The sequence below is a fragment of the Grammomys surdaster genome, unplaced genomic scaffold (assembly GCF_004785775.1).
Source record: "Grammomys surdaster isolate TR1022 unplaced genomic scaffold, NIH_TR_1.0 126035, whole genome shotgun sequence".
Lineage (NCBI taxonomy): Eukaryota > Metazoa > Chordata > Mammalia > Rodentia > Muridae > Grammomys > Grammomys surdaster.
In genome coordinates, this window is record NW_021620848.1 from 6516133 (window position 1) to 6523073 (window position 6941).

Sequence of the window (6941 nt, forward strand, 5' to 3'; positions counted from 1 at the left end):
AAAACTCTTTTCCCAATTTCAACAGTTCTCATGAGAACTTACCGAATAGAAACCAGTCTAGAAAACAGAACTGCAGAAGCAAAGGCCTGTGTGTGGTTCTGACAGAAGCCATTAGTTCACTGTAAGCAGGAAGTGCGATGAAGAGATGAGAGAAACTGGAAGGGCTGGGTGGGGCTATACTGTGGGATTTATGTGTTAGGCTAGGAACATGAACAGTGTTCTGTGGGCTGAGAAAATAGAGTGGTGAATTTCCACAGGCTGTGGCCTGGACTGCAACCTCATCACAGGTCTTAAAGATTTCAGCACTGGCACAAAACAAAAGCTATTGACATTCGTGGGTTATATGCATGTCAGAATAACAACCATACTAGCCACAGAATAACAGCAATTAGCACAATCAAAAATGTTTCCCTGAAATTTTTATCTCCCAGATAAAAGATGGCAGATTAAATATAACAATACAATTTCACTACCTCTGAAATCCCACTAAAGCATAGTAAATGGATTTTATCTGTTTATTTATTTTACTACTTCTCTTTTTATTTTGGTTTTTCAAGACAGGGTTTCTTTGTGTAGCCCTGGCTATCCTGGAACTTGCTCTGTAGACCAGGTTGGCCTCAAACTCACAAAGATTCACCTGGCTCTGCCTCTGGAGTGCTGGGATTAAAAGCATATGCCACTACCACCCAGCTGTAAACGGATGTTTTAAATCCCACAACCCTATCAGTACACAGAGAGGAAATAGAAACAACATTTTAGAAGCCATCCTCAAGGGAAATAGCTCAAACTACTGTGGGAAAAGTCAAGATCTGAAATGGCATACACCATATAATCTTACAAAGAGATCCTCCAAGCTGACCTGTATACCTCAAAGTGTCTAAGGTCAAGAAAAAGACAGGCTCAGCATGTCATAGATTAGAGACAGCCAGACAAAGTGTGAGTTTCTCAAACAGAAAAAGAACATCAGTGGGAAACTGGTGACATCCAAATGAACTCTGGTTTGGTCATTGGTGGAACTTACAGTCGTCTCTGAGCTTCGACAAACATGCCACAAATATGTGCATTGTTAAAAGGAGAGAAGGCTCAGTGGAAAGCATACGGGAACTTTCTGTCCCATCTGTTAAGACTCTTTGTAAACTTAAAAATGATTTCAATATTAAGGTTTAAAAGTACAACCAATATTGAAAGGAGAGAGAGATCTCACGTTCCCTCTTTCACCCAGGGCAGTGGGCAGTCATTCCTGGCATTGATGGTCTCCAGAATACAGACAGGCAGGGACAGATATGCACGGGTGTGGACCTGAGAAAGAGGAACATGACCTGAGTATGTGTCACACCTTGGTGATGCTAACCTTAGGGTAGATGGCAGGGCTGCATGCAAGTTAAGACTCTGCATGTCCAACAGAGTCAGGACTTACTTAGGAAAAGAACACGTGAGGGTCTCCATCAATCTCTCTCTGTCAGTCAGGGCTGGCAAAATTGCACTTAGCTCTGAACTTCAAATTCCACTTGTTTATTGATAGTACCTGAGGCAGCCACTGGCTCTTTTATATTAGCCAATTCCTGCCATTCTGCTACAATTGCTTATTAGTTTTAAAAAGGTCTTATGTCACACTCATGCCTTCTGTTTGTTTTTTTTTTCTGCATTACTTTTTTGGTCATGGTGACTAGTCAGGAACCACTTAAAGGAGGAGAGATTTATATTGGTTTACAGGAGTTGTAGCAGTCACCACAGGGAGAACATGGCACCTGCACCAGGGTAGTCTTCGGAGGCAGGAGCAGGAATAGCAGATAGGCAGCATGAAGTCCAAGGAGAAATGGGGCCTCCAACTCCCCGATGTATGGAGTGCAAGGCTTCTCTCAATGGCATACGTTTTCCTGAACCTTGTCTTTATTTTGGCTTTTGCTTATTTTTGAGACAGTGCCTCATGTAGCTGAGACAGGCCGGGAACGCTGCGTGCCTACAGATGGCTTTGAACTCCTCACCCTCTTCCCTCTGCTTCCAAACACTGGGATTGAGGCATGCACTGACATGCCTGGCTCTTGTGCACACTTCGAATATGCCATTCTCCTTTCCTCGAAAGCATTTTCCCACTCTGTCCTTTCTATTCCCTCCTTACCCCAATGCTGACTAGAGGCAGTGGGAAGAGTCACACAGACATCATCTTGGAGTTTTCTCCACCAAATATGTTTCTTTACTTGTCTGTTATCTGAGAACACAGGGTAGCAGATTTTTTAGGTCAAGAGCAGAACAGAATCACATTCTGCCAGAACACGCCTTGAATGGCCTCTGATCTAATTCCTGAGTGTGCCCTTGATCCGGTCTATAATCTCGGGAGTTTGGCCTTTGCTGTATCCACTCTAATCAGCATCGCAGACTTCCCACGCTCCCTCCCAACGACCCATTAAGCTCTGTTCACAGCATCCTACATCCCTCCTGCAAACCAATTCCAAAGGCCTGAGGACCTTGTGGTCAGGTCAGACACAGCAATGGCCTACCTCTCTGTACCAGAGTTTTGCTTTTAGTTATTTTTCTTGTTGCCATAAAATAACACACACATACACTTACTTGAGGGAGGGTTTAATTTAGCACATGCTTTACAGTGGCACAGTTGTCACAACAGAGTTGGCACTTACAGTCATGAGTTAAAATACAGTGCCCCCAAATTGAGATGCTAAAGCCTTGAATGTCAGTACCTCAGCATACAGCTGTATTGGAAACAAGATCTATAAGGTAATTACATTGAAGTTAGGTCCTTAGAGTAGCCCCAGATCCAATATGATTATATTCTAAGAAAAGGGAAATCTAGACACAAGCAAATGATAAGAAAATGTAAAGATACAGAGAAATGAGAATTATTTACAAGTCAGAGAGAGAGAGAGAAAGACTTGGAACAGAACATTCTCTGATAGTCCTTGGGGGGAAAAATCAACCCTGCTAACACAATGATCTTGGGCTTCCAGCTTCTAGAATAGCAATTCTCAACCTGTGGGTTGAGCCCCCTTTTGGAAGTCAAATGACCCTTTCACAGGGGTCACATGTCAGATATTTACTTTATAATTCATAATAGTAGCAAAATTATAGCTATGAAGTAGCAACAAAAATAATTTATGGTGTGTGTGTGGGTCACCACAATATAAGGAACTGTACACTGCTCTTGAACAAGAAAGACAAATTTCTAATGTTTAACCCACCTACTCTATGGGACTTTGCTATGGACTCTAACAACTAACACATACAAAGATACTATTAGATCAATGAGGTCAGGAATGGTTGTCATTTTGATGTTGGTACACTACAAACACTACTATGCTACTCAGCACACAGTAGGTCTTCAATAAATGTTGGCCGAGTGGACTTTTAGAGTTGATTAATGAGTCTTCCTTAGATAAATCTACTAAATACCAACAATGCTATCTCTAGTAATGCCTCCCTACCCCTATAAGTCCCCCAAAGCTGGACCCCTGGAAGTGGTCCCCCAAAGCTGGACCCCTGGAAGTCTTACCACACGCTGTAATATAATGGATCTGCTGCCACACCCCAAAGGAACAAAGTCCTCTGGTGACGACTCACACCCAGGAGCAATTTCCCTAAGAAGAGAAATGATGGGGAAAAAAATCTTACTGTGATGCAGTAACTTAGAATTAAACCACCAGGGAAACATATCAGATTTGCCAACCTGGACAGACTGGCACAAAACACAGCTTGTTACTCCACGTGCTTCTGCGTGGTATTTGGGCAGCTGACTTCATCGAAGGCAATAAGAACGGCCTGGATCCACACTTTAAAGGAGGAGATAATCAAGACCTTTCCTGTTCTTATTGAAGCATGTCTTATGAGCAGAGGAAAAAGACTAATTAAATCTTCTTAGGACTCATTCAATTATGGACTCACAGGGTCTCTCTCACCTCTGTCTCCATACCCTAATCTTATCAGCCAGCTGTATCCATCAGTCTTTAATTTGGTAGCCTGAATATATTAACCAAAAAACAGCAACATAAAAGAAAAACCAATAAGGAATATTTTGATTTTTAGCCACAAATATTCTTTTAAAGATGTCCATCAGGGGCTTGGAAGGATGGCTGAATTGTTAAGAGGGGTGATGCTCTCTCGGAGGACCAGAGTTTGGTTCCAGCACCCATGCTGGCAACTCACAACTGCCTGTTTCTCCAGCTCCAGGATTCTGACACCATCTTTTGATCTCCGTGAGCACTACAGAGACATGCACAGTCCCACATACATGTATGAAAAATAAAAATAAATAAATAAATAAATAGGAGGATATGACTGCTCCAAGAAATAGAGGAGAAGAAGGTTCCTTGCAGATATGAGGGAAAGCATAGTCAGAGGCAGAGACATCTGAGAGAGCCCAGAGTGAACACGACCCTGAGCCAGTCCATGGAGGAAGAGGAGATGGGGAGAGGAGAAGGGAGAACCAGGAGGGTAAAGGGTAGAGGAGAGAAAGCAGGGTAACAGAAATGGCTGCATTATTTAGGAAGGGCAGCTGGGGGGGTGGGGGGGGGTAGCCCGGCCCTGGGGCGGGAGAAGTTTAGAGGAATAGGTCATACCCAACAACAGGTAGGGACTGAGTGATGCTGGGAGAGTCTGGTGGCCAGGTCTGCTTTGATATGTTAAATAGGCATCTCAGTTGGCTATTTGTCCCAGGTTTGAGACCTAACAATATACACATAATTACAAATAAAGTCCTTTTAAAATTGTCATTAAAATTATAAAAGGATCTGGAGAGATGGCTCAGCAGTTAAAAGTATTTATGATCTTGCAAAGGACTGGGTTCAATTCTCAGCACTCACATGCTGGTTTATAGCCATATATAACTCCAGTTCCTGGGTATCCCACACCTCCTGAACTCTGCAGCAACCAAGGCACACAGGTGGGACACAGACCAACACGCAAAGCAAAACACTCACATTAAACCTTTAAAAATCCTTATGAAAGTTTGATTAGAGGTGATAAAATTGCAGGCAATCTTCCTTTCTACTGATCCATAACTCCACCTAAGTTTTCACTTCAAAAGCCAAAAGTTCTTTTAGAAGACGCTTTTTAAAAACAATCTGGGGCTGGTGAGATGGCTTAGCAGTTAAGAGCACTGACTGCTCTTCCAGAGGTCCTGAGTTCAAATCCCAGCAACCATATGGTGGCTCACAACCATCTGAAATGAGATCTGATACCCTCTCATGGGGTGTCTGAAGACAGCTACCGTGTACTTACATATAATGAATGAATGGACCTTTGGGCTGGAGCGAGCGGGGCTGGAGCCAATAGGGAGAAGGGAAGGGGAAAATAAAACAAAACAATCTGACCTAAGTATAGGAGCATGCGCATGTGCAAGCATGTGAACCTTTGTGTGCACGGAGGTCAGATTCCTCAGAGCCAGATGCCAGGCTTGTTGTATGAGCATTAGTGACACCAGGTAGCTGATGGATTCTATTTCTCTGTTAATTAAGGAATAAAAAGACAGGGAAATGGCTCAGCGTGAAACAAAAACTTATTGGCAAGTTTTACAGACCTCTCAGATTTGAGGGGCTCCAGAGCTGAAAACCATGGGTTCAAGTATCGTCTTGTTAAGTATCGTCTTTTTTACTGATACTCCTATTCTACAGGACTTATGGTGCTTATGTGCCTCTTTTGGTGCAGTGATCTGGTCCCCTGTCTCTGTCTATGAATATCTCCCTTCCAACTTTCTTTCCCTCTGCTTCAGGGGTCCACAGTATCACTGGGATCCAAACTCCTCCCTATGACTGGGGAGCAGACATCTCTCCAGTCCTCTTTTAGAAATTTCTAACTTCTAAATATTCTTGAAAATTCAAAGGGAGATATGTGTGTGTGTGTGTGTGTGTGTGTGTGTGTGTGTGTGATCTGCATGTACTTAAGTGCATACCATATGTGCCTGGTTTTCTCAGAGGCCTGAAGAAAACAACTGAATCTGTTGAGTTGATGTTACAAGTGTTTGTAAACTGCCTGTTGCGGGTGCTGGGACTTGAACTCAGGTCCTCTGAAAGAACATGAAGTACTGAGTCTCCTAAAATTACTTTTTAAAGAATATTTAACCCAAGCATTTACAGAGAATGTGCGTAAAAGCCAAAACATAACAGTATAATCGGCAAGTGAAAGTCAAAATATTTAACTCAGAATTGGAAACGCTCATCTATTCCCTCAAGTTTGTTCTTCATTTGGGGCCCAGAGTTAATGCTGGAACTGATGCAATCTGGATTGGGTGCCAACAAATGTTTTTCAAACCCTCTGTCCCAAAGGGCGGTGCCTCACAAATGACGCTGGTTAAGATTGTCTTGAGAGTTCAGTTCCGTAGCAGGAGCAGCACAGACAAATACACTTGGAAACATCATTTTCCTTTCTAGTAAAAGAACAGTGAAACCTAAATACTTTATCACAATACGCAAGAAGGTTTAATTTCCTATTTGCTCTGCTTCCCTGAGAACCACAGCATATACAGGAAGTTCACGCCCCTGGGGTTTATTTATGGCAGAATGGAGGGAAAATGAAGCTGTGGACTTTGTCAAGGAAGATTGCAAGAGAACAGACCATTAAACTACGATAGCCCCCACCTTCTCTACTGAGCAGCTTATCGATAAAAGGCTAATCATGTGATTACATGAGCTGTGACATCATCCCCAGGACTATAAACAGTTCTCTGGAAGCATTTGACCTATTTATGGGAAGTCAATTTGGAAAGCTGAATCATAAGGCTTAAAAATCTAGAACCTTCACCCTCAAGCAAAGGTTGCCTTGATCCTTCTCACTGTTACATTCCTGTTTTCTTCTGGACAATGTCAATGTTCCAGAGCTATAAAGTCAAGCAACTCTTATCATCCCGTGAGAGGGAACCACCACAAGGCATCTGGAATTAAACAGCCAATAATGTGTGTGTGTGTGTGTGTGTGTGTGTGTGTGTGTGTGTGTGT